Source organism: Mustela putorius, unplaced genomic scaffold (assembly GCF_011764305.1).
Source record: "Mustela putorius furo isolate JIRA1106 unplaced genomic scaffold, ASM1176430v1.1 tig00003909_pilon_pilon_pilon, whole genome shotgun sequence".
In the NCBI taxonomy this organism is placed as follows: domain Eukaryota; kingdom Metazoa; phylum Chordata; class Mammalia; order Carnivora; family Mustelidae; genus Mustela; species Mustela putorius.
In genome coordinates, this window is record NW_025422057.1 from 6,817,927 (window position 1) to 6,844,490 (window position 26,564).

General features: G+C 51.4%; 1 protein-coding gene across 4 annotated transcripts in view; it reads left to right on the forward strand.

The window, feature by feature from the left end:
- The window catches only part of CTBP2 (C-terminal binding protein 2), a 154,217-nt gene that overhangs the window by 24,766 nt on the left and 102,887 nt on the right, over positions 1-26,564 (forward strand). For 2 of the 4 annotated variants that reach the window (XM_045069021.1, XM_045069020.1), the window contains exon 2: positions 22,089-22,190. The exons of 1 other annotated variant lie outside the window; for it this stretch is intronic. The gene's annotated coding sequence lies outside the window, so the exon portion shown is untranslated. Of the gene's footprint in view, positions 1-3,398; positions 3,422-22,088; positions 22,191-26,564 lie in introns of those variants that run through there. One more of the 4 variants, XM_045069022.1, reaches the window with a different exon arrangement.

Genomic DNA, 26,564 nt, shown 5'->3' on the forward strand with positions numbered 1-26,564 from the left:
ATGCATTTTTTAGGAAAAGAACCCAACTATCAGTAGTTCTTGCAGGAGCCTGGGACCTAATGTTTAGAGCCCCTGCGTGGGGTTCTGTGTCGGTGGGGGTGGGGTGGGGAGATGTGGGACGGGAGGGGGAGGCAGCGAAGGTTGTGGGGTGGGTGCTGAAGGGGGAGCAGGGGAAGCCCTGAGGAGCTGCCAGGAATTGTCTGCTTGCAGGACACTGGGCTTTGGTTTTGGTGAAGGCCCTGGGGTGGGGGAGGGTTGAGGGGAACTGGGGCCCCCACAGAGCTGGAAGTGTGATTCCAGGACCAAGGAGAGGCTCTTCTAGCTGGGCTGAGTGGGTGGCCGTGTCCCATGGCCCCCTGTGGGATGTGATCTGGCTGCCTCCCCTTTATTAGGAAAGGGAAAGGGTTTGAGATTCTAATAATCCCAAGATCCTGGATGAAGCTCTGGTGTGGTGGGGCAGGGGCAGGGGCAGCCAGGGGGCTGGGCTGAGAGGACGCAGCTGGGGACCCCCCTTGGGCCACCTGGGTGGGGGGGAGGGGTGGCGGGAAGCGGAAGTCCGTGGGGATCTTGAAGCCTGATCGCATTTCACCGTATTCCTCCTGCCCTGCTGGCCTTTGCCGGGCAGGTCACGAGTGGCCTTCCACTGGGTGCTCTGGAGTTGAGCTCAGTTTGAATCTCTGCTTTTGCTGCCGTGGACTGTGGCACGAGGCTCCGAGCCCCCGTCTCCGGTCCGTGAGTCGGGCGTCCTGACCGTGACCCGCGGAGGGGCCGCCGGACTAGAGGACGTGATGGCTGTGAGGGCTGCAGCTGTGTGGGGCTGCCCGGCGGGGCTGCCTAGATCCTGTGGGCCCACAGCAAGTAGAAAACACCGTGCCTGTGGCTTTCAGATGCTTGTGTTTGTTCCTGCTGCCGACATGCGTTTCAAATCTGATCTTGTTTCGCGCTTAAAATCATACCAGTGAAGGTCTTAAATGCTTTTTATTTGCCTTTTTGGAACCAAACTTCACTGTCCACGCAAAAGAAAAAAACAGACACAAATGAACTCCTGTAATCTTGGGGCTACGGCCAGGAAGTCTCTGTCAGGCGCAGAATTCAGTTAATGTGTGGATTCCCACACGTTAGGTTCCAGGAGGAACACAGTAAGAAGCAGCCACTTTCTTGTCCACACGGAGCTCCCAGTCTGGAGAGATGGCTTTGCTTGTTTTTTTTTTTTTTTTTTTTTAAGGAAGCCCTTAGACTTCGGGGTACCTTTTTGTAAAAACAATTCTGAATTTGTTAACTGTCTGAGGTAAAAACGTCATTTCCAAAGACCAGTCCAGTCTTTTTTATGGTGGTTTGTAGTCGACAGTTGTGTTCAGATGTGTTCTAAGGACAGCCTACCAACCATGGCCCCTGTTTCCAGATGGAGAAGATGAAGGGTGAGGAAGGCTACCCAGATGCTCTCAGAAGAGCTGCCTCTGTGTGTGTCCATGCTACCCCCCACCCCTGCCCCGTCCCCTGCTCACTGCACTCTGGCACTATAGAAAGTGCTCGTGGAGTCACTGCTGAGGTTTAAGGCACACGGGATTCGGACACCGCGTAGAGGGTGGGCAGGCAGCTGAGTGGGGCCCTGGGGGAGTCTGGGCCCATCTGGGCCCGTGTCCCATTCGTATCCTCAGACACTTCCTGCACTTGGGGACCCTGCCGAGATGGATCGAGAGGCAAGAGCCTGCCTCTGGCCAAGAGGTTGACCAGAAATCTGTGCAGCGTCTTTTGACGGCTGGCCCACCTGCTGTACACACATTTGCACACGCCAGGCACCTGCTATCAGATTGAGCCATTTGGGCAGGATCCAGGGGGCTAGAGCTCCTCCACTGGCTTCCCTCACAGTCCAGGGAGCTGTATGTGGGCAGCGTGCCCAGGGCCAAGTTCAGACCCGCCTGCCGTAAGGGAACCCTTTGAAAGGAGTCATCCATTCTGATTTTTCTTTTGGGGCATCTGTCACTTGCTGAAAAGAGTTCACTCTCTGGGGCTGTCATTCAAAGCATCATTTTGTGCTGTACCATTAGAATTTTCAGAGTGTTTGCTGATTTGCGTTTATTGAAACTAAATTCATTAGGATGATGTGAAAATAGCGCTCAACTGTTTACCAGATCGGATCCTTGTTTTTGATGTTTCCGTACATCATCTGTTCTCACTCGAATGTTGCAGAATTGGTTGATAAAGTGTTATGCAGATGAAAATCCATATTTTAGTGGAGTGTTTTTTTTTTTTTTTAATTCAAGTGAGTTTATAAGAATATTCTATCCAAGGTGCTTGATTTGCCATTTGAAGCGGAGCCTGTATGGGTGTGAGGATACTGGAGGGCTGGAGGGTGGCTTGGTCTGGGAGAATTGGCAGATGGGCTGGGTCTCCACACAGGTGCAGGTGCTAAGTCAGGCTGGTTGGAACCCCCCCCCGCACCCCCCCGTAAGCTCTGGCAGGTTACCCAACCCAGCACAGGGGCTGGGGCCCCCAGTCTATGAGATGGTGATGTCTGTCCTCCTTCCTGGGTTGTTGGAAGACTTCAACAGAAACAACATTGTTATTTCCTTGGTGTTCACCGTTCTAACATCTCCCGGATTGAACAGTCACGAAATGGATTGTGTCCTTAGTTGAATGGACGGTATCTTTTCTTTCTTTCTTTCGTTTTTTTTTTTTTTTTTTTTTTTTTTTTTTTTTTCTTTCCTAGTGGTTTATGAAATAATGCTGGGTATCAGGTTTGATGGTATCTTAGACTTGATGAACATGAAAGCATTTCGCAAACTTGAAAGTGTTAGGGTTGGGCCTTTTCCAATAAAACTTAGAACTTTTTAAGTTGATCAGTGAAAGTCAAGCTGCGACCAGATTTCCACTTCGATGCTGTGGTTGCATGGCCCCAGGAAAATGGAAGAGCTGTGTTTCTAGAGTGGGCATCTCTTTTCAGGTCTGGTCCCATGGTCCAGTATCCTTGGATTCTAATGTTCACAGAACCAGAGGCCTGTATTGCTCCCCAAATAAGCCTGTCCTGAGGCCAACTTAGCAGGTGTGTGTAGAGGAGATGACCAGATGTCCACTGGAGTCCCACGCTTCCCTTCGCTGGTGGGGACTGAAGGCTGGGGTGGCTGCCTGGTGGCCACCTGGGCATCTCCCTGAAGGCCCAGGACCATACCTGCCAGTGGAGTCCTGGTCAAAATAGGTGTCCCGTCCCGGCAGAAGTAATTCAGAAACAAGTGTGCTTTACCCACTTTTTCGGTTTCTGCCTTGACTGTTTAGCAGATCGCCTAGCATCCTGAGTCCCTGTGAAGAGCTGCTGGTGGTCAGGAACACTGGTCCTTGTGTGACACGGAAATAAGCTCGTGTTGTGCTGAGCAAACCCTCGGATCTGGGTTGGTGGAAGCAGTGTGAACGTAACTGGTAACAGGTAACACCCTAGTTCAGGAAGTTGATGACCTTGATAGTTCATCCAAGCCAACCCTGCGTCACACTCTGCCTCTGTGAGAAGGTGGCTCCTTCTCCCGATCGCAGCCACCTCGTGTCCATTGACGGGCTTTGTCCTGGAGAGTCCCGTCTCCCACCCCATCTTGTTTGCTGTTGGGCTGGGGGGCCCTCCTGCTAGGCTGTGAGTCCCGGAGGGTGGGCATCCTTGCAAGGCTCCCTGCCTCACACCTGCCAGATGCCAGCTACCCCTGTGCTGTGGGATGCAGCCAGGTGGCCCTGAGAGTGGATGGTCAGTGTGTGGAGCGTTCCAGATGAAGTCTCTGGTGGTAAAACTGTAGCGGGGTCGTGGTATGGGTGGCAGCCATGAAAAGGTGCCTCTGACAGCTTCTGGGAATGGAATCCACTGGGGGGCCATCTGGAGTGTGGCTTGGCATTCAGAGCCTCGGCTCCCATGGGCTGCCCCCAGCAGGGGGCCTAGCATGGAGGTGATGCCAGCCCTCTGTCCGTCCGTCCCTCCCTCCGTCCCTCCATCCATCCTTCCATCCTTCCTTCCGTCCGTCCTTCCTTCCGTCCGTCCGTCCTTCCCTCCGTCCGTCCGTCTGTCCCTCCGTCCGTCTGTCCCTCCGTCCGTCCGTCCCTCCGTCCCTCTGTCCGTCCGTCCTTCCCTCCGTCCGTCCCTCTGTTCGTCCTTCCCTCCGTCCATCCTTCTTTCCTTTTTTAAAGATTTATTCATTTGAGATGGGGGTTGGGGGAGACCCTCAAGCAGAGTTCCTGCTGAGGCTGGAGCCCGAACATGACCTGAGCCAAAATGACCAGTTGGACCCCCAGCTGACTCCGGCCCCCCAGGCCTTCCCTGTCAGACCGGGAGCCTACCAGCTCTGCCCCAGCGGTCCCCTCTGGCCTGGAGCTGCACAGCCGGTGGAGGTTGCTCCTGCCTGGACTCCTTCCTCCCGTGTGTCCTCTGCAGGAGCCCGACCCGAATCTCCCTCTGACTCCCTTCCCCAGGAGTCTTGCGTAGCTCGTCTGTCTGGCCTTGTATGTGGAGGATCCACCCTCAACGCACATCAGACTTTGTAAAGTAGGTCAGAGGGATCGTGCCCAGGAATTTCTTCTAGTTTGGGCAGCAAGCCATGCTTCTCTCCCAGTGCAGCTTGCCTGACTCAAAATGCGGGGCCTGTGCTTGGGGATTCCAGGTGCAGCCCAAGTCCAATTCCATCAGGGTTCGGCTCCTTGCCCTTGCTTCACGGTTCCCGCCTCTCACACGTGCTTTTATTGTCCTTTGCCCGTCGTCCAGATGAAGCATCTGGAAGTACAGTGCAGGGGGCGGCCTTTGGAGGGTCTGCGCGCCCTGTTTCGCTCAGGAACTCACATGCATTTTCTAGGCTTAATCCTTTAAAAGCCTCTTGAGTGATACAAGAAGCTGGTATGTCAAGCCCACATGTGACCTGTCCTGGGGACACACCTTGAGACGGAGGAGTCCCGACTTTGACAGGACATGGCCCTTCCGACGGCTGGGTGACAGCAGGTGGCATTCACGAGTGTTCCAAATGGGCCCTGGTCATCGCTTGGCTCCTTGGGAGCTATTTATGCCCACAAGTGTGTGCCGCCCCCGAAGAGGCTTGGAGAAGGGACCCAAAACCCTGCCGGCTGCCCTTGGGCTTCCCCTTGCCTGCCTGGAGCCATAGGAACCCACACTACAGGGGCACGCCTTTGACCCTGTACTCAGACAGTGGCTCTTTTCCTGGGTGGGGGCCTCCGGGTTTATTAGCCCGCACTGGCACACAGTCCGAAGCAAGCCCCCAGCCTCGCCTTCTGGGACTCAGAAGTCTGCTTGTGGACTGCGTGGATGACTGCGTGACGTTATGTGGTTCCCACACTTGAATTTGGGTGGACGTTCTACCTGGGCTGCCCAGATTCCTGCTCTTGATGGGGAAATGGCCCCTGCCCCTCAGGGTTCCTGTGTGCCTCATTCCAGAGACAGGACTTTTGTGGACAGACCTGCATGAAAGGCTCCCCGAGTGGACACGATTCTGCTGTGAGCATGCGTGCCCACCCCAACCCGAGGGCTCAGATGCTCCCGCCCTCTGCCTAGCAGCGTGGCTTTTCCTTGGCTACATTTCTTGGCTGCCTTTCCGGATCCTGCTCACCTTTACCTGGGCGTGCATCTCCTTACCTGACAGGGACCTGCTTGTGGTTCTTCTTTGTTTTATTTATCTTTGAGGTGAAACATTGGGGGGGGCATGTGCTAAAAGGAAATTCATAGATCCCAAGGATGCCGATTGCTTCATTGGCAAATGCACACACCTGTGCCCTTTCGAGATCCAGAACATGGTGTTGCTCCAGAAATTTCCCTCCTGGCCCTTCCCAGGCAGTCCGCACTCCCGTCTCTCCGATCACCTCGGGCAACCCCAACCGCCCCCATGATTAATTTTGCTTGTTTGTGAAACCAATACGATGTAACATACATGTAATTCGTGTATATCATACCACATGTCCCTTTTTTGCAAAAGCCTTTTCTACAGCAACATAGTATTTTTGAGCTACTTGAATGTTTCATCTGGGGCAGTCACCTGCCCCTTCTTAGTGGCTGAGTGGGATTCCCTGGTGGGAATCTGCCACCCTGTTTGCTCATGTGCCTGTTTATGGATACTTGGGCTGTTTCCAGCTTTGGGCTCTCCTGACTAAAGCTGCTAGGGGTCGTTCTTGCACATGTCTTTTTATGGACCTACATTTTCATTTCTCTTGGGTAAATTCCTGGAAATGGGATTACTGGTCACAGAATAGGTACATTGTTTAGTTTTCTAAAGCAGTTATGAAATTTTATAACCCTACCTATCATGTAGGGAAATGGAGCTGTTTTTTAAGCTGTTTAACAGAAGGCCAGCCTTCTGCTGGAGGCTGGTGCAGTGGGTGGGGGGCATCCGCCTTGCCCTTGGCCCTTCCATTAACAAGATAGATGCAGAGTCTACCCCATTTGCACCGCTTGGGGTGGGCTGTGGGGTTCACTGCTCTGGAGAAAGTAGCTGTGCCGTCTGTGTTCAGAGGGGGCTGGCTTGTCTTGGCTTTCCCTGGATATTCGGAATGATCATTGATGGCCCCCCCTTGTGCTCTCCCTTGCCTTGTGGTCTCCCCTCCCTGCCAGATGGTGTGTTCTTCAATGAAGCGTGAGGGTCAAGGTCTTCTTTAGTTCCTGGTTCTTAACATCTGTGCCTACCTGTTGGCATTTCTGGATTCCCACACTTGATTTCTGGAACCCACTGATAATTCACGTAGTAACATATGCATTTTTAGTTATTTTCAGTGTGAAGATACTGGTTAAGGTGGTGGTCTGGACCCCTCCATGCAGATCTGCTCCCCTGTGAGCCGAGCACTGTAAAACCCAGCAATCTGTGTGTGTTGGCTTCTCGGGCGTTGGGGAAGCTTCTCCCAAGTTTCCCTGGGACCAGTACGTTTGAAGACCTGGTTTATAATAAAGGGGTACTAATGAGTCCTTGAGTGGATTCCAGTTACTTATTTATATCCTACCCATTTCGAGAAAGTACTTTGAGGACTCAGGAAAATAGACTCTGCTGTAAGAGGGGATGAAATTGGGGAAGGACCAGAGTTGATAAAAAATGCAAATACAACAAACATAAATTTCAGGACAGTTGGCCCATGAACAGCTCTCTGAGTTTAGGGAGAAAACTTGTGCCCTTGAGCTGATCACAGAGAAATGCTCTGGTACAGGGGATGGAGAGTTACCATCAACCAAAGTCGGGTAGCACAGGTCAGGCTGCAGCTTGTGCCTGGGTCCACTGGAAAATCACAAGCATGTAGAGGAACAGTTTAGAGGAAGCCGATCTGTGAGGAGCCCTCGTTCTAAGGTGGTCATTTAATTTGGAATGAAATTTAAAATGCTTCAAGGACAAGGCCAGTTGATATTGACCAGTTGAATTGGATGAGGTTCATGCTCTCTTCCAAAAACTCATTCTGCTGGCCTCTTGATAGATGTTTTAGAGATGATGGTTAGGAGTTTTAACTTCCTGCCCCGGGACTGGCATATAGGGGTAACGTGGGGATTACTCGCTGATCTGTCAGACAGAGAGGTGGACACATGTAGACGCTGGCCTGGTTAGAGTCCGGAACTCCCAAGTGGTAGGGCCGGGCCGTCATGGGGGTGAGCTGAGTTTGAGGGCGGGTGGGCAGGTGAGGTGCATGCGAGCTCCTGGGGGAGACTGGCCAAAGGAAATGGACTTGGGAGCATCCAAATGGGAATTCAGACGGAGGGGCCGTCTCTCCTTCCAGCGCTGGCCTTCTGTTCTTGTTCCTTGTTCAAACTCCTTGAAGGCAAGGTTAGGTTTCATTTATCTTCAAATCTGGCTCTCTTAATAGTACCTGCTTCTCAGTTGGTACAGGATCTGGGTGCATAGGGTAGAGAGTCAACGTATGGCGGGGAGGGGTATGTCTACCAGCCAGGGAGCTAGATGACAGCTGAAAAAGGGCTGTTAGTTTTGACCATCAGGAGTCCACACCAGCTTTTTTTAATGTGTGTGTGTATATATATATATAGTGTGTGTGTGTGAGTTTGTGAGAGAGAGAAAGAGGAGAATAAATTTATGGCAGTGGGGGAGGTGATAGGAAGGAAAGCTTGGCAGCAAGGCTCATAAAGGATTAGGGTTAGTGAAGCCCCAGACAGGACCGGCAGGAACTGGGCTGATCACTTCTGTGGGCAAGGCCTGGGGAGATGGGAACGACAGTGGTGTTAACTGGGAAGGCTCCTCTGAGGAGGAGGCTAGGGGAGCAGGAACCTTGCAGAAGGATCGGTGTAGCCAAAGGGTACAAAAACATTTTACTGAAAGACTGCCCCACTGAGCATTTCAGCCCATCCGTGTTTTCCATCTTCCCCGTTGGTGTCATGGGTCAGGTTGAAGAGTCTGGCCTCATGAGTCGTGTTTCTTGGCCCTTTTCCTCTCTGCCGTGGGGCTGGAGTTTGCTGCCCATTGAAGGGAGCTTTACCTGAGTCCAAAGAAAAGGAGAAAGCCCTTTTGCAGTAACTCTTCCTCTTCCACACTCTTGATTTCTGTCAAGCAATGGTCACTTGAGGATTGGGGATTGGCTTTAATGTTCGTGATCGCCTATTTTTAAGTGGAACTAAAACTTGAGTTAGGAAAAAAAGAACTTGAGTTAAAAGGTCTTGGTGTATGTGGGTGGCATTCCTCTCCCATACCTGTGAGAAGATGCTTTTCTGAGGGGCAAGGTGCCTTGCCACACACAGTTGGACAGGGCAGGAAGGTGCCACAGGAAGGATTCCTGGGTTTCGACCGTGGTTGTCAAGTGTGTCCGGTCCCCCTGGTTCTCTCCTCCCCCGCTGCACTGCAGTCTGTTTGGAAGGCTCCCTGGGCTTCTTGCTTACTGAACCCCGCCCCCGTCACCAGCAGCTTTCCCTTCCCAGAATGGAGGCACCTGTTGAGGTGTTGGGCTGATTGGTTTTCTGTTTGGCTTTCTGTTTGGCTGTTTCTTCTGATTGGTTTTCTGTTTGGCTTTCAAACCCTCTACCTTGATGCCTTCTTTTTTTTTTTTTTTTTTTTTTTTAATTTAAGATTTTATTTATTGTTTGGACAGAGAGTGAGAGAGGGAACATAAGCATGGGGGGTAGGAGAGGGAGACTAGGCTTCCTGCAGAGCAGGGAGCCCAGTGTGGGCTCCATCCCAGGACCTTGGGATCATAACCTGAGCTGAAGGCAGACGCCGGACAGCTGAGCCCCCCAGGGGCCTCTCCCTGGGTGCTTCCTATCCTCTTGCAGCATCGGCTATGGGGGCTTGACTTGCCCATGCCTCCTTGTATTTGGCTGACCTGCCAAGAGCTTCTGTGAGCTCTCTGCTCCTTCTGCTGTCATCCCTGTTGACTGCAAGATTATCTGGGTGTCAGGGTTCAACAGGGGGCATTTGCATCCCCTTTGGACACTTGGTATGCAACATGCTTGTTACCCACGCTGAAGTGACTTGAAGTCATTATTCCTTTTCTTTCTGAGCGTCTAGCTGTTTGCCAGGTACTGGGGAGACAGGGGTGAACCAGGCTTCATTTTACTTACGTTCCAGTGGAGATGCTGCTCACACTTGGCTTTTTACAAAAATGACACTTGCTACCTTACTAAAATAACGGAGACACGAGCCACGCTTGTCCCTTCAGAGTTCCACAGTTGATCTTAACGAGGGTTACAGTCTTTAACTTGAGGAGAGGAGGGCTCGAGTAGAATGCTTGTCTGTATCCTAACGTTTCAGAAGAAAGCTATATCTGTGCTCTATGTTTAAATATAGCACGGTGTTTGCTACTGAGTTGGAGAATAAGCAATTGGATATGTAGGTCATTGACTTGGGAGAATGAGTTCGGGGTTTTCTTTGCATCTGATTTAACACTGTTTTACAGTTGGGCTGTTGATGCCATGCCAAAATTGGGTAACACAGAGTTCAGCGACATATCTGGGAGGAAAACTGTAGGAATCACAGGAAGATACCTTTGCGCCCCCCCTTAAGGCTTTAGGGGCGAGACTTGGTGCTGGGCCCTGTGGTTTGCAGCCAGCCACGGGGCACTAACCTGAGTAGTATGGGGAGGGGAGTGGGCAGGGTGGGGGAGACAGGCCAGGGCCCAAGCAAGTCCATCAGGAATGGGGCACGGAGGCTAAACTTAATCAGGGTAAATGCCAGCAGTGTGTTTTAATACGTGCTTGATTCGGAGCGCACTGCTTGGGATTGCATATTTAAAAGGAAACCGCCATCCCCTTTCGAAGGTATGTGACATTTAAGAGATCTGTAGCCGAAGGTGGGTTTGACAGCTTCGAATTATATTTGAAAGAGTTTTTCTTTTAAGAACGAAAATGATTGCTTCTATTTTAAATGTCATCACAAAGACATAAACATGTTTAATCAAATTATATATTTAATTTGCGTCGAATGTAATTTTTATTTCCGTGGAGGAGTTACTGGTTATTTCCTTTGCAGCTTTGAAGCTGGGCAGTGTTGGGCGATTTGAAAACATTCAGCTTTTTGAGTTAGTGGCTATTTAAAGGTTTCTAGAAGCAGAAAAAAATAGCAGTATTATTGAAATCCTTCTCCGCTGTACTCTGTATCTAATGGTACATTTTGGGGAGAGGGAGATGTTTTTGTACTTTCTCCGGGAGACATTAAGGATAAACTCCCATTGAAAGAATTGAAAAAAACTATGGCCCCGAAGACAATAAAGGCAGAAACAGTAAAGACGCTCCCATAATTTGCTTCCTTGGGTTCTTTGAATCAGCAGGGAGTTACCCGCAAGCGGGAGGAGTGAGTATGCCAGCTCTCCTTAAAAGGGAGGCAACAGGGGATCTCTGGAGGACGGACAGAATGCCACAAAAGACCTTTAGATTGATACAGTGTGATCAGGTTTCGTCCTAGAAGACTGCTGGTAAAGCAGGACTGTCGCCGTGGGTCCACTCAGACAGGTGGCTCGGCTGACCCCGGTGATCTGCTGGGACACTTCAGTTCCAGAACTTTCTTTGAGTGAGCTGGGTGTTGGAAAGTGGCCAGCCCAGTGTATAGCCGAGTGTATCAGCCAGGGACAGTCTTGGCCTGTTCCAGCCTGCGGGCTGTAGTTTCGATTCAGCCAGGCTGGGTCAGTGAGGCCTGGATTTAGTTCCCCACCAGAATGCCCACTCGCCAGCACAGACCAGCTCCCAGGGCTAGATAAACCAGTGACTTTTGCCTGTTCCCAGGAAAGAATTCACATAACAAGGCATCTTTGCGGACTGTGGTGGAGAAGGTCAGGGTTCAGGGGCTGGAACCTCTGGCTCTTGAGAGGCAGGCTTGCTCGTGGGCCCTAGACAGTGTGTAAGTCCTGTTCCCAGTGTTGGCTCCTCGTGGCTCCTTTTTGTAAACAGGGCAGTCCACAAAAGAAAGGACTTACCCTATCTATGGTCAACATAAGCCCCACTAAACAAAACAAGACCAAAAAACCAGGACAAAGCTGGTTATTTTTGTAATTAAACTTATTTTGAAGTACTCCTCGGATCCCATTTAGTTTAATAATACCCTATCTAGTCTTCCCCAGTGTAACATCTTGCAAAATAATAGTAGCATTTAACACAACCAGGAAATTGATACCGATGGATCCCAGATAGCCTGTAGATTCCCCAGTGCTCACGTGTTCTTTCGGGGGTGGGTTTACTTCTATGTCATCGTCCACAAAGTGTTGGGTCCAGCGTTCCCTTCTGTGGTCAAGGTACAGAACAGTGCCGGGGCACCTGGGTGGCTCAGTCGTTAAGCGTCTGCCTTCGGCTCAGGTCATGATCTCAGGGTTCTGGGATCAAGCCCCACGTCGGGCTCCCTGCTGAGTGGGGCATCTGCTTTTCCCTCTCCCTCTCCTGCCTCTTGTGCTCAATCTCCATCTCTCACTCTGCCAAATAAATGAATTTCTTAAAAAAGAAAAATTTCAGAACAGTTCCATGGCCCCAAGGACCTCCCATGTTTTGTCCACTTACAGCCACACTCTGTCCCGGTGGCCAAGACCTGGCTTGCTCAGAGCACGTTCAAGGATTGGAGTGTCCTGCTTTCTTCTCAGTTTCTCACCCTGAGAACCACAAATCTGTTTTTTCATCTAATTTTGTCACATGAGGATGTTACATACACGGAGTCAGATAATGCGTGGCTTTTGGGGATTGAATTTTTTCGTGGCACGATTCCCTTGGAGGGTCATTCAACTTCCCACTGGTGTGTTCTCTTATTGATGAGGAATATTCCATCCCCAAGATTTCTGACCCAGTCTTAGACCAGAAATGGGTAAGAAGAAACCCATTGTGGGGTCCCGAGTGCTGAAGCCCCCGCCCATCTCCCCTCCACCCAGCTGCTTGATGTCCAGAGGAACTGGGCATCACCAGCCTCCCCTTTGTGTGCCCCCCCCACCCCGTGACCACCTCGCAGTGACACGTGAGTCACTTCTGCCGCATTGCCTTGGCTGGATCGGGTAACCCCAGAAGGAGCTGCCATCCCCCTGGGAGTTTTGTTCATCTGTGTTGAGTGCCTTTGCGTCGTGCTCGTTGGCTGCGGGATGTGAAGACACCCAACTTGGGGTCTCGGATCATGGAATATTGAGGTTTTATTTCCTTAGCAGTCACATGGTGATAATAGTGACATGTGGGGTTCAGACTTGATGCACAAAGGAGGGGAAGGCAGCATCCATGGGCTTTCGGGAGTCCACACCCCCCCCCGCCCCCCCGGGTGGCTTTGGCGTGCCTTCATGACTACTGTAAACACACATGTCCTGGGAACCTAATTCCAGAGGGACGCTGAGCAGCCATCCCTCCGGGAAGCCCAGGTGTACAGTGTTGTGCACACACAGGTGTGTGTGTGTGTGTACGTGTGTGTGTACACGGTCATCCTGTGAGAGAGGACAGCCCTGAGCAGTTACTGGCCTTGTGACCATCCGTGCTAAAAGGTGGTCTGTACTTTGAGAATTAATGAAACACAGCTGAGTAACGAGGTGTGTGTGAAGGGAGTTGGGGATTCCCAGGGTTATTTACCTGATACGTATGAATCAATAGGTGATATTTACATGCTCCTTAGGGACTTCTCTGTTCCTTTTCCTAGATGAGGCTATTGGGCCGGCCTTGCTGCTGGTTGTAGGTTGATCATGCACCTGGAAGGCACCTGCGCTGAAAAAAACCCCACCTGGCTCTTAGGATGGGGTCCTGCAGTTGGGGAAGGGACCCCTGGGCTAGGCTGGCATTTGGTTTTTCTCTCCTGACCCTGGATTCCTCTGGATTAAGAGGGTCTGGCATCTGGATCAGGGATCAGGGATCATGAGGCTGCGTAGTCTGAGCCGGGGTTGCAGGTGAAGAGGCTGTCTGGTCTGTTTCGGGGCTTTTGTGTTCTGCCGGTGTGTCGGGGCAGGGAGTGGAAAGGACCAAGGCAAGCTCCGTTTTGCCTTGGTCTCTGATGGGGCAGGGGATCTGGGTTTCGGTTTTTTTCTTCAAGAAGATCTTCTCTCACTCTGACTTATTCTTTTTTTTTTTTTTTTTTTTTTTTTTATGATTTGATTTATTAGAGAGAATGAGAGAGAGCATGAGAGGGGAGAGGTCAGAGGGAGAAGCAGACTCCCCCTGCCAAGCAGGGAGCCCGATGCGGGGCTCGATCTCAGGACTCCAGGATCATGACCTGAGCCGAAGGCAGTCGCTTAACCAACTGAGCCACCCAAACACCCCTAATTTATTCTATTTTTTTTTTTAAAGATTTTATTTATTTATTTGACAGAGAGAGAGATCACAAATAGGCAGAGAGACAGACAGAGAGAGAGATGAGGAGAAGCAGGCCCCCTGCTGAGCAGAGAGCCCCATGTGGGACTCGATCCCAGGCCCCTGGGATCATGACCTGAGCCGAAGGTAGAGGCTCAACCCACTGAGCCACCCAGGCGCCCCACCCCTAATTTATTCTTAAAAATAAAGCTTGTTGCTTCTAAAGGAAGTATACTCTGGATGCCCAAGTCAGTCCTCAGTTCGCCCTCTGGGGCCTCACTCGGGTCTGTATTGCAGAGTTTCCCCACGTGCGGTTCTCTGCCAAGCGCCCAACCTCGTACGTGGATTTTAAAGAGTAAAGTCTTCCCTCTGTTGCAGGTACCACAGCTGCTCCATTTGATGGCAGCGATGTTCTTCATTTTACACTTAAATCCTCTCTGAACCTTGAGGTTTGGGTATGAATAAGTTTGCTTTGAAATAAAAACGGAACCCAATTTCCTGTGGGGCTTTTTTTTTTTTCCTTCTTTACTTCCTTCTAGGAGTTTGGATTCTTGCATTTACACAGTCTTGTCGGTAAAGCAAGTATCCGTTAAATGATAGGGCTTCCTGGTGTGCCTTGCAGCCAGCCTGAGGGCTTCACCTGCCATGTCCCAGGAACCCCACAAACGAGGAACCGACGGTCACCCCCTGGGCTCAGTGGAGGAAGGTGTCCAGGACCGCACACAGCCTCCTGCCAAGGCTCTTGACTGTGGGTTGGAGTCCCAGTTCTCCAACATAAAAATCGGATTGTGTCCGTGCTGGTATGGCTGTGATTGGCTTCTATAGTACATAGAGAGTTGGGGTGAGGGCCCGAGGTGGGAGAGAGCAGGGGTTACCCGTCTGCCTAAATTTTACCCAGCTTTGCTGCCCTGCTCTGATTTCCGCGTGGAGCCAGTTGGTGGATTGTGTGGATGTTGAAAGCCGATCACTCTTCATGTAAGTCATTCTTGAGGGATTGAGGACTCTGCTCTCTGTCGTGTAGTACCTCCCGGTGCTTGTTCCTCTGCAGTCTGATCCATGGCCAGGAACTTGGCCAAGACTGCTGAGAAGTCTGCTCTGTTCCCTGCCGCTGGTGCGGTGTCGTTCTCCAGCAGCCCAGGAATGCATGGGGTGGCAAGCTCCCCATCGGGGCCCAGGGAATCACTGTTGGTGTCCCCACCGCCCCCCAATTCTTCCAGGTGGCTGGGCCACTGCAGTTCAAACTAGGCATCAGCATCCACCAGAGGGACACCGTGTTACAGATCGAACTTGCTCAGGGATGTGGCGGATACCTGACTTGCTTCAAACCCCCCCGAGGGAGCGGGCTGCAGTGACCTGGGGACCCCCCTTTTGTCCTCCCAGCTTCAGCTTCCTTCCTCCTGACGGAAGCGCCCACCGCGTCTTCACTGTGCATTTTCCAGATTGTGGGACGTCTGCTCTTTGTAGGGCATGGAGAAATATAGGCGAGTATGAAGAAAATTAAATGATTTTCATGATCTAAAAGACCTTTAAAAAACCATCTTTAATCTTAGCATAGAGAAAGAACCTTTGGATGTAATTTTTGTCTCTTATATAGAAGTATACATGCAGAAAATGAAAACCATTTAAGGAATATTTTAAAATTACAATTGGATTATTCTGCATTTTTCATATTTTTCCGCTTAACCTATAAGTATTTTTCCTATGTTAAGTATTTATTTTTTTCTAAAAGTATATAAGCTGTTGGTACAGGTCTTGTACTGTCAGATGCACAGGTACAGCAAATACAGGTTGTTTACCAGGAGTGAGACTTACCTAACTATGGAGGGGGCATCTTAGATGGTTTCTTATTTTATGTAAATGCTGGTCTCTCCTCTGACCCTACCTGGGGGTAGAGTGGGGTGAAGGATGAAATCTCACTTTCCAGAAAAGGAGCCCTGCCATTCCCACCGCTGTGTGTAGTGGTTTATCTCGCTGACCCTTCAGAGTTCCACCTTGTCTTCGGTTGATTTTATTTTAAAGACCATCAGCCTGCAGGTTTGATGTTGCGATGGGACCAAGCATCAGGAGACCCCTTCCTGCTTCCCACCGGACCCTTGTCACTTGGGGTTAGATGGGGTGCCTGTGGGAAAGGAGCTTAGATTCCTCTGTGGGGCTTGCCACTCTACCAGTGAGAACACCCGGGCCAGGGCCTGCCTTCCAGATGGCCGGGAAGGTTCCACCAGTTGGGATCTGCCCTCAGGGAGCCCGTCTCTGCTTGCCTTTCTGGCAGGTTCCAGGCCCTCTTACACAGAAGGCTGTGTGCCTCGGCCTGTAGGTTTCCTCTTCAGTTACCGTTCGGAACCGTGAAAAGCCAGCTCCAGGTGTCTGATTGGCCGTGTGGGATTATCCAAGGTCCTCCTGTGCTGGAAAGTGGGTCCTGGGACGTTCCACAGAGGCCTCCGAGGCGGGGCTTTCCTGAGAGCCAGGCTGATTTGGAGGGGGTCTCGGCCCCCTGCGAGAGGGATTCTGGTCTTTTCAGAGTTAACAAGGCAGCTTCATGGTGTCTTCTGACTTCTCCGACGGGCTTCTGTGAGCCGAGGGTCAGACAGCTCAGGCCAGCTGCCTTCCCTCCCTTGGCCAGCTGGGCAGTTTGGGGTGTGGGAACGCAGCTTGACTACACAAAATGACGTCATTGCGTGTGTGGGTTGATGCTTATGGATCTTTATTTTCCCCCCCAAAACCGTGGCCTCTGCCAGGCCTGAGCAGCCGCACCCATTGATCGATTGGCTTTCCGTGGTCATTTTTGCAGTTGTCCCCAGGCTTCCTGCCACCTGGCTGCCCGTGTCCTTGTTTATTTCCCCGGTGGACCCGCCGTTCGGGACGGGGCGTTCCCGCCACACCTGCCCAGCGCTACAAGGCTTCGCTCCCCTGGTCACCTGGCCTGTTTCAGATACGCGGGCTTCTAGGGCACAGAAGGAAAAATCTGGGAACAGAGCAGAGAAAGGGACAAATTAATTGACTACATCTGAGACAACACGGAGAAAATATCCTATTTTGTTTTCGTTAAAAAAATGGCAGCGTTCCAAGTCTCCCCTTACAGTTTTCCACTGGCTGCCCTTCTTGTGAAGACAAGGGCTCTAAAATCTTGGCTGTTGGGCCTTTACTTTCTTAAAACTTAAAACCAGCTGAACGTATTTAATATTACAAAATTTCCATAAACATTCGCCACAAAGACTGTGTATGTAAAGTTCCTGCCTGGAGGGCATTTTTCTTATTGAAGTTGAAACTCTGGGACATCGAGGGGATTATAACAAAGTGTTGATTTGACCCTAAGTGTCTCGATGCCAGTGTGGGCCGGAGAGGGACCTAGAAAGAATTAGCTTGCAGGATTGTCGGGGTGTTTTTTTCCTTCCCCTGAATAAAGGCTAATTGTTTCAAAGCTGATTAATATGGTTTATTTATTATTAGGCAGTCGTAAGTAGAACTGAGTCCTGGGGAGGCGTAACCTGGCTGGACTGGGGTGGCGGCATCTCCGATCGCATCGTGTCCCCTCTGTCCTGTCCGACGTGCACGGAACATTCTGCTTTCCGGGGGACATTGTCCTGCGCTTGCTCTTTACCCCATGTAATGGCCAAACCGGAATTCTGTACTGATCTGGGCGGGATGAGCTGGACTTTCCCAGGGAGAGTAGACAATTAAAGTCTGGGCGGCAGAGGGGTGGGGGGACGCCGTTCTGGGCCCCTGGGGCTTGCACACTGCAGTGTTGGCCTGGCATCCCGACACAGGGTAGGTCCCCCCCGGGGGCCCCCCGTGCTCCGAGGCGGAAGGCTGCAGCACTGGCACCCCACCCCTGCTGGCCCTCCAGCTCCCCACCTTGCTCCCCAGGCACATAGATCGCCTGGCTCTTCCCAGTCTGTGGGGGGACCCTGCTGCCCTCTCCATAGTCTTGTGGGTTGCTTTGTCCCACACATCGGCAGAGGGACCCTGAAGAGTGAGGGTCCTAGCTGGGGGTGGTAGGTCTCACCCTCCCAGTGGAGAGACCAGTCGAGGTGGCCAGAGTGTGAAGCGGGGGCTGGTACAGAGGACCAGGTGTGGACACAGAACCAACCGCCCTGCCCTTGTCGTTCTGGAACAGGGGCCCAGGGTGCTCGTGGCATGTGACCTCTGTGGGCGTGTGTCCGTCCGCCCGGCTGGGAGGACTTGTGATCCAGGCAGGTCCATTTTATGAGGCAGGAGTTTGGTTTTTCCATGAACTTTCAGGCTCCATGCCTGCCTGAGGCCTTTCCCTCTCTGTTGCCTTTGAACTTGAGATGTTAAGAGGACACACTGTGGATATCACGGAAAGCCCTGGCACCCCCTTTCCATGCCCTCACATCCCTCTTGTGGTCCCGTGACTAAGGGTCACTGCCCTCTCAGACTCATGCTCCCCAGCAGTGACAGAGGCCTGGGTGTCCAGCGGGAGGGGAGAACAGACTGAGACAGGTCTGCCTGGGGTTGAACCCACCGACCTTCAGGTCCTGATGGGCTCCCTGGGGATGTCACCCAAGGCCCTTGAGAGCTGGGGCGAGCTTTCTCTGAAGCTTTGGCTTGAGTTTCGTTTTTGTGGGCCAGTCTTGTGGGCTGGGTGCCCTACCCTGGGGCTCAGACGGGCAGCAGGATGGGGGGGTGCCTGGGGGCCGTGGAGAGGTGGGCAGGCCCCGGGGTGCCGACCTGTCCTGTTAGCATGGCTCTGTCGTCAGTGTGCTTAGGACAGGCACCCTCCAGAGAGCTCTGGTTGGCGGCATCTGTGTCAGAGGAGCACTGCCAAGAGGGAAGGCCGGGGTTCTAGATGCTTTCCCTGGTCTCCTGTTCCTTTTCTGAGCACAGCCTGGGCACAGGGTGCACTGAGGTGAGGGCCAGGCAGGATGGGGGCGTGTGGGGCTCAGGGACCCAGTTAGGAGTATCGCATGCCTGTGTCAAATGGGAACCATTTATCTCGGGATGTGGGCAGAGGTGAGTTTGGTTTGGAAGATGCTGATGACCATGACCTTGTCCCGGAGCCGAGTGCTGAATCGAATGATGTCTCGCGTTGGCCGAGTGGTTGACGGACACTGGCCCTGGGCTGGGCTTCCTTATCTCTTTGGAAGGCCCCTGTCCCTTGAAGCCGGTGGGGTCTTCTCCGTCTCCGGCTAGGGCAGAGGCTTAGGAAGCAGGCTGGTCATCCTCACCCACGGAGCCTGGGATTCTCCAGTGTGGTGTCCTGCCCGTGCTCCGTGCTCTTCCCCGTGGCCCTGCCCAGTGGCCCTTTAGTTGCCTAAGGGGTGATCTTGCTGGACTGCTTTCAGGTTTTCTGTTTAAGTGGTAATTGTTGACACCTGGGCCACCGGCTCTGTCCACATATGCCCTCGAGGGTCTTTTCCCTTCTAAGAATGGCCCAAGCTGAGCTGTGCTGTACCAGGGGACCATGACAGTGAGGGGGACAACGTGGGGAGGAGCTCCACTTCGATCCAGCAGGTAAAGCAGCCCCCACCGCTCATGGCGGGGCAGTAGGTGGGAGTCTTAAAGCCTGGATGGACCCACGTGTGAGTCAGCACAGAAGCCAGGTGGGGTTCAGACAGGCTCCAAGCGGTGGAGGGAGCCGGCGGGTCAGGTGAGAAGTAGCAGGAGAACTCAACGGAGCAAGTGCGAGTCGCTGGGCATTGTGTTCCGTGAGGGATGCCGCCGCAGCGGAGAGCGTGGGAAAGCCCAGGCAGAGCCTCCCGGGGGCCCTCCCCACCCTGCCGTCTGGGTGCTGGACAGCCTTCGGCGCCACGCGGGGCACGAGAGCCGTGGGGAAGGACGGTTGAAGTTTAGGCACGACAGGTCCTGCTAGAGTGAGCCAGGACAGACGCGTCAGTCCGCCCGCCAGCCCCCACCGCTTGGCCTTGCTCCGGTACATTGCGGATTTCCTTGGTGACCCTCTTACTCCATTTCAGGAAGGTGGTCTTACTCACTGTATACCTAACAGTGACTTTCATCTGCCTGGCTTCACTTGAGAAGGAACTAGAAATCTGGGAGGAGAAGATCCTTCTAGGCAAGGTGTCCTAAATGTTCTGTTTCCTGTCTGTTTCCTGTGTGTAGAAAGCCCCACGGGGGACACGGCGTGGCTGGCATTCCTCCAGGGTTTGGGTGCTGTGGCTTCTCCCCAGCACGGGCTCAGTGCTTGAGTGCATGCCCCTGGCTACCCCAAAATATGGGCGGAACACTCTTGCCAAATGCTGTTTAATAGCTTTACCCAGGTTGATGGTACAGGCCAAAAAAGGAAGCCTTTCTCTCTGGCCAGACATGGGAGCCGCCTGGCCTTCGCCCACTGTGGCCAGGACACTGGGTGGGACAGGCCTGCTCGGGCTCCTGAGTGAGCTTGTGAAGGAGCCGCGCTTCCGTGTCCCGGTGCTCCTGGGAGTTCTCCAGCCCTGGCGGGGCTTCACGGCCCTCCTGTCCGTGGTGCAGCCCTCAGGGATCTGCCGAAACAAGGGCTTGCGGAGTTCTGGCCTTTTCTGCGGCCCTAGTTTTTAAAGCACTTCTCACCACCTTCAAGTAACGGTGGGCGCTGGCTTTCAAGATTCTGGCAGGTTTCCAAGCCTTTTTGGTGTTCTTAATCTCCTCCGTAAGCCGACCCTCTTGGCTCGGCAGTCTGCAGGCTCTCCTGTCACCTCCTCTGTGAAGCCTTCTAAAGGGAACAGTTGTCCTTTTCCTATTGAATTAGTTTCAGTTGGAAGCATCATGTCAAAGTAAGGCTCTGTACCCACCAAGGCTAAGTGGGAATGTGTTAGTGTGTTTCTCCTTAAGCTTAGTTTAACTACAAGAAGTAACTTTGCACACCCTGTCAGTTTCACTTCCCCAATAACTTCCTTCCCTCCCTCCTTTCCAAAAGGGACCCCTTCCTATTACAGAACCGACCCTTGAACAGCATGAGGGTTAGGGAGCAAGTCAGAATCCTCGTAGAACTTCAGACTCCCCTACACCTTAACTTCCAGTAACCGGTGATTGACTAGAAGCCTTCACGACCATGTACACAGTGGATGGATGCGTTTTGCCTGTTACTTTGTATTAGAAGCTGTATTCTCAAAATGAAGCAAGCTAGAAAAAAAGAAATTGTTAAGAAAATCACCAGAGGGACGCCTGGGTGGCTCAGTGGGTTGAGCCGCTGCCTTCGGCTCAGGTCATGATCTCAGGGTCCTGGGATCGAGTCCCACATCGGGCTCTCTGCTCAGCAGGGAGCCTGCTTCCTCCTCTCTCTCTGCCTGCCTCTCTGCCTACTTGTGAGCTCTGTCTGTCAAATAAATAAATAAAATCTTTAAATATATATATATATAGGACGGAGGGAAGAGCATATTAGGAAACTCTAGCTTCCTAAGATTCAAATGGTTTGAAAAGTAGAGTGTAGTCAGGAAACTGGTTTCCGTAAATCATGCCCTTTTCAAAATATTAATCAACCACATGAATCCTGATTGATTATAAGACAGGCCCGGGAGTGGTCTGGGTTGGCTGCACCGGTTCATTTCCGGGACGCATACCTCTCCTTTCTCACGGGCCTTGAGAACTACTGCCTTGCAGTGTGGACAGTCTGGTTGCGTGGTAGGGGCAGTGTTGCAATCCTGTCTGTTCTTCATGGGAACGTCCTTGAAAAGGCCTTCGGACATGCTTGCACGGGTGCTTGCCTGTTCTGTCTGCCCCAGCAGCCCCTTCCCCACCTGCCCCTCCAACGACTCTGTGCCTAAAGGAAGTGGTTCAGATAAGTGATGACACCACAATAGATTTCCTCTTCATCCCTTATATAGTAGAAGAAATGTGAGTGCTGTTTAATGCATCACCTCCTTTCATAGTGCATTTGCCAAGAAAGTGCAATTTTATTGAACATTAGGATTGAATTCTTAACTGAGTAATCAATTTCAGTAGTAAGTTAAAATGCCTTCTATTAATGGACAACTGCAACCGTTAATCAGAGTTACAGCAGATTAACAGTTGTCAGCATTTATGCTAATAGCACTTATAAACCAGGGGCTCGTGAATTGCACTTCATACTTCCATATTTCTCCAACAGTTGGTAATACTTTCTGCTTGGAGGTATTGATTATGTTGTCCCTGTGCTGGCTACTTGGAGACGTAAAGAGATGTAAATGACATTTTCACGGTGATGACACAATATCACCTTCTGGTCTTGCACACTTGGCTCTGTGTCAGAATAGATGGAAAGGGTTCATTTGTTCTGGTGCTCTACTGTTTAATTTGATCTGGTGTGTGACTAAAGCAAGACAAATAGTATTTTTAATGAAACCATTTAATAACCTCTGGTAGCTTAGAATCGAACGCATTGGAAAAATGCAATTAAGGAATGGCTAGATGTAAACAACAGAGGGGAAGAAAAAAATCACTGCTCCGGAACCACTGACCCAATTCATTGTACTTTCAGACTTTCATCGCCTTAAATGGTTTTGAACCAATGAAGCTGGATTCCCTTCAAAAGACGGACAGTCCATCGTGTGAACTATAGTTTGTGGACAGATTTATACTGGTGAGTTACTGTAAAATATCTCCAGGTAAAAGCTCAGGTTTTTTTAAAACCCCTCTGGAATGCGTTTTCAATTAGTTGATGGCTATGGATTGCCAGCAGGCTCAGGGTGTTTCATTGGGATGTCTAATAACAGGATCCTATGGATTGTCTTTCAATTAATTGCATCTGGTATTTTCATTTATCAAAAGCAAAATACATGTAATTAACTCTGAAGCAATATAGTTCAGTGTAAAGTGATTGTTTCTGCTGTCGCTGCTGCTACAGAGATAAGTCAACGGAAATTATACTACTAGGAAACTCAAGGCAGAATGGAAGTCGTGTTTAGGACTTCTTGACGTATTAATTACAAAGAATAAAAATGAATTGGGGAGATAGTCTCATGCCACCCCAAGTGAAAAGGTAGACGGACGCCTTTAGAAAGAAAGCCGCTTGCTGATGAGCTTGGATTTTAAGAGCTGCCAGCCTCTAGGATGTCTTGAGCAGCAAACGATTTTTTTCTGGTGGCGTTGATTGGGGATGTGGGTGTGCTCCGAGGAGAGCATTCAATTTTGCCTGCACTCCCTCGGAGTGTGGCTGAGAAAATCCTCGATCGATGTAGTTCAATCCTTTACCCAGAGCAATGTTTGGAGGTCCAGAGTCTAGTCGCAACACGCCGCTTGCCATTTTTCACAAAACCCGCATCTTAACTCAAAGTCTCAAAATGGCAACTTCTCGGGAGTGATTGATGTTGACCCTGCTGGGAAAAAAATGTTTTCTCCTTGAGCTAACAGCATCGTTTAAAAGCAAGACAAAGAGCGTGAGAGCGAATTTTCTCAGTGTCCTTTCTGTCAAACCCCTGGGCATGTTGCCCGAAGTGTTGGATAGCGTGTAGCCTCTGGTTTGGAGATTGGGCAGGTGCACCCCTGTGGGCTTGGGCCCAGCTTTCTCGGACCTGGGCACCATTAGAGACCTGCGTGCTGTGTTCCTCTGTGAGCTCCAGTGGGCGGGAGACTGAGCACAGCCACAGCCCGACCCTAACCAGCAGACAGACTTGGGGCGCAGGGAGGGGTCTCACTGTGCATTCCCCCCGCCCCTCCCCATGGGGTAGGAGCAGTTGCAGATCCTGATGGAAAACTACCTGGGACCTCAGTCTCTTCTAGGGATTTGGAAGTCTTACGTGGGAATTCAGTAGTTGGGCTCTGATGGTCCCCGAAATCCCCTGCCTTTTTAAAGATTAAATTTGGTGTCATAGTCCCGAAGCTTCTCCTGGGAGTGACCCGAGAGGGCTTGACCTACCAAAGGCCACAATGGAGTATGTGGTTCAGAAAGGCGCCATGTTCTTGAAACAATTCTAGGAACCTTAGCACTGGGGAGGGCGGGAGACTAGAAATACTGAACATCCTTTGCGGGGAGATGGGTGTATTTATTAGTAAGTCACGATGGCTACGCTCAGCCATAGACCTTCAGTTTTGCCCTTAAAGACCAATATTAATTCTTTTCTTTCACGCATCCTTCTCAAAGAAACTTTCCTTGAAGACTCCATGTGCTGGAGTCTAATCCAGGTTCCTCAGGCAGAGAGATGTTTTTACAGAATCTTTGTGGACCTGCTGGTTTCAGTATTGGGTGCCGGGGCTGAAGATGGTTTCAGTGGCTCATGGCCATGGTGATGGCAAACCAGCAGACTCCCTCCCACAGGCATCCAGTTCTGTGTCCAGACACTGGTGGTGGCTTGTGTCCAGTACTTCACTGAAAGGTGCTTGAGGCTCACCGCTGGCCAGGGGAACATCTCCACTGGATATCCAGAACTGGAGAGTAATGCTTGGTACATTTTATAGAAACCACAGGATTGGAAAACTCTTCTCCGAAGTTAGGAATGTGAGAATTCATAGTAAAAGATGAAATAGATGAAATGGGCTTTAAAAAAAAAAAAAAATATATATATATATATATATATATATATATATGGTTGAGGAACCATGTTTTCACTGGACTCAACCTGATAATTGAACCATGCAGGCTCCATTTTTCGATTGTTTCGATCTCAGAGAAGAACGTTCACTTTCCAGAAATGCATCTGTATCAGAATGTGGTTACAACACGGCTCCTGAGAACAAATTTTTCCCCAGAACTGAAGCGCTCAGATACTTGGCCTGATACACTTGTTCCCACTTCTGTGTTTGGGGCATCATTTGGGTAAACAGCACCTTGGAGGAGCTCAAGGTGTTCGGGACCACCCCGGAGTCGTCCACAGTCAAAGCATTGCCATTGTGCCGGGAGGCCACTCTGTCTAGGACCAAACCCTGTTGGCCTGTAGCCCCCCGTGCCCCGCATCCTGTCAGGAAGTTCCCTTTGCCCCAACCACCCTCACAAGTACGGGGGGCTGGGGTTCCCACATGTCCCTGGACACGTGTGTTGGCTCTCAGAGCTCTTGTCTGTGGCTCGTCACTGTGTCCGATAGGTTGTACCCCTGTTTTTGGCAGCTGCTGAGTCTGGTTGATACACAACAGCCTAAGAGGGACAGCTGGCATTGGCGCCTGAGGAGGGACCCATGTGTTGATTTCAACTCGGTCACTCACCTGCTGAGGTCTCCAGTCTAGACAAATCTTGTTTAATGTGGGCAGAGGAGAAGGAAATAGATGTTTTGCACAAAACTCATGAAAAGCCACAGCTTCAGGATGGCAAACCTTCGAGGCTCTAGAACTGTTTCTACGGCCTTTCTGACCTTGGTATTTTTGAGGACATCCTCATTGAAGAGCGTCGTGTGCCTGTTACTCTAGACTTTATTATTTTGGTTTATAGCCTTTTTAAAAATAAATTTCACATGAAATAGTTGAGTTTTCTTCCTGCAAAGAGGCTCATTTTGTCATCATGAATGAATCATGACATGGAAGTTTACATTTTGGCGTTTTTTGGGTAGTTCCATTCTTCGTTCTGTATGTTGCTACTTGTTAAAATGGAAACCCCAAATGCCCTCTGGTTTGCTGGTTTCTCCTGGAACCAGAATCTGTTCTGCATCAGTTCAGATGGGCTGTTGTTGTTCTAGGACTGCTGTAGGACTGCTGTTACTGACAGTGATCGCAACAGAAGCGGTAGGAGGAAGCGCTTTTTTTGTTAACCGTCTGCAGATACGTGGAAGTGCAAATCGAAGCTCTCGGCCTTTATTCTGGAAAATGATGACGGGGTCGCACTGGCTGTGGTTTGGCCAGGACATGGCTGCGAATCCGGCTGCTCGCACCCTGAGAAGCTTGGGCACCAAGTTACTCTTACAGGTCGTAATAAGGATGTGCAAGCCCAGTCCACTTCACAAGCCCCCCCGTTGCACAAGGAAAGGTGGAAGCGAGGGGTCCCCAGGGCCCCCGTGATGTCTGTGCCTGCTGGGTGGGCGGGGAGAGCCTCACCCGGCCTTCCGTGGGTGCCAGGCTGAGCTGACCGTCGCAGTGCGGCTTGCGTGGGCCAGCAGGGTTCCACGGAGCCCTCTGCCTGGCCATTGGGGCCTCTGCCCTGTTTCTTCCAAGACAGATTTCTTTACCGATAAACAGAAGGGCAGTGTTGCCCTACTCTAGAAGCCGATAGCTACACCGTGGGGTGAGTGTGTTGGTCCTGGCTCCGTGGCCTCCAGGGTCCTCCTGAGCTCTTGGCGTGCACGAGGGATGTGGGATCGCGCTCCAGCTTTTCGGCCAGAGACAAGACTGCCAACATTGGAAACCATAAACCAGAGACAGACTCGCAGGACCTTCTCTCTGTGGCAGGGGGAATCTCTGGATGAGGAACAGTCAGGAGGCTGAGATGAGGGTGGGCGACGCTGGTGGGGCTTCAGCTCTGCAGAGACGGGAGGAGGCCCCAGCTGGGCTCTGGGTGCTTCGGTCTTGTTTGGATTTTATTTCCTGAGCCACAGATCCAAGCTCCCATGGGAGTCCTTCTCTGGGAGGTGTTGATTCAGCCTGTGTTCCTTCCTCCCGAGAATCTCCGAATCCTGCCGCGGCTTTGGCTGAGATCATCCAGCCAAGGCGCCCCCTTGTTCTTGTTCTCAAGAGTTCCTCTTTGTCCATGCTGTACGGGCCCAGCCTCCAGACTCGTCCTGGTGGGTTTGTTTTATGCTGTTGATGTTTGTCCGTGTCCCACTCCTCGAGACCATGGTCCTTGTCACAGCCGCTTAACCAGCCAGGGAGGCGCGGAATGGAACAGAGGGTTTTAAATTTTCACTCTGTCCTTCATGTGTCCGCAATAAGCAAGCCTGTTGGTACTTCCGGAATGCCAGTCCAGGCCGGGTCTCTGCCGAATTGCGCTCCTGCTGGTGGGCCCGGCTGGGGAATGGTGGTGCAGGTGGAGCTCCTGCGGGCAGGAGCTGCGGCCTTGTGCAGCGTCCACCCACGGGTCATGCTGGGAAACATGGAC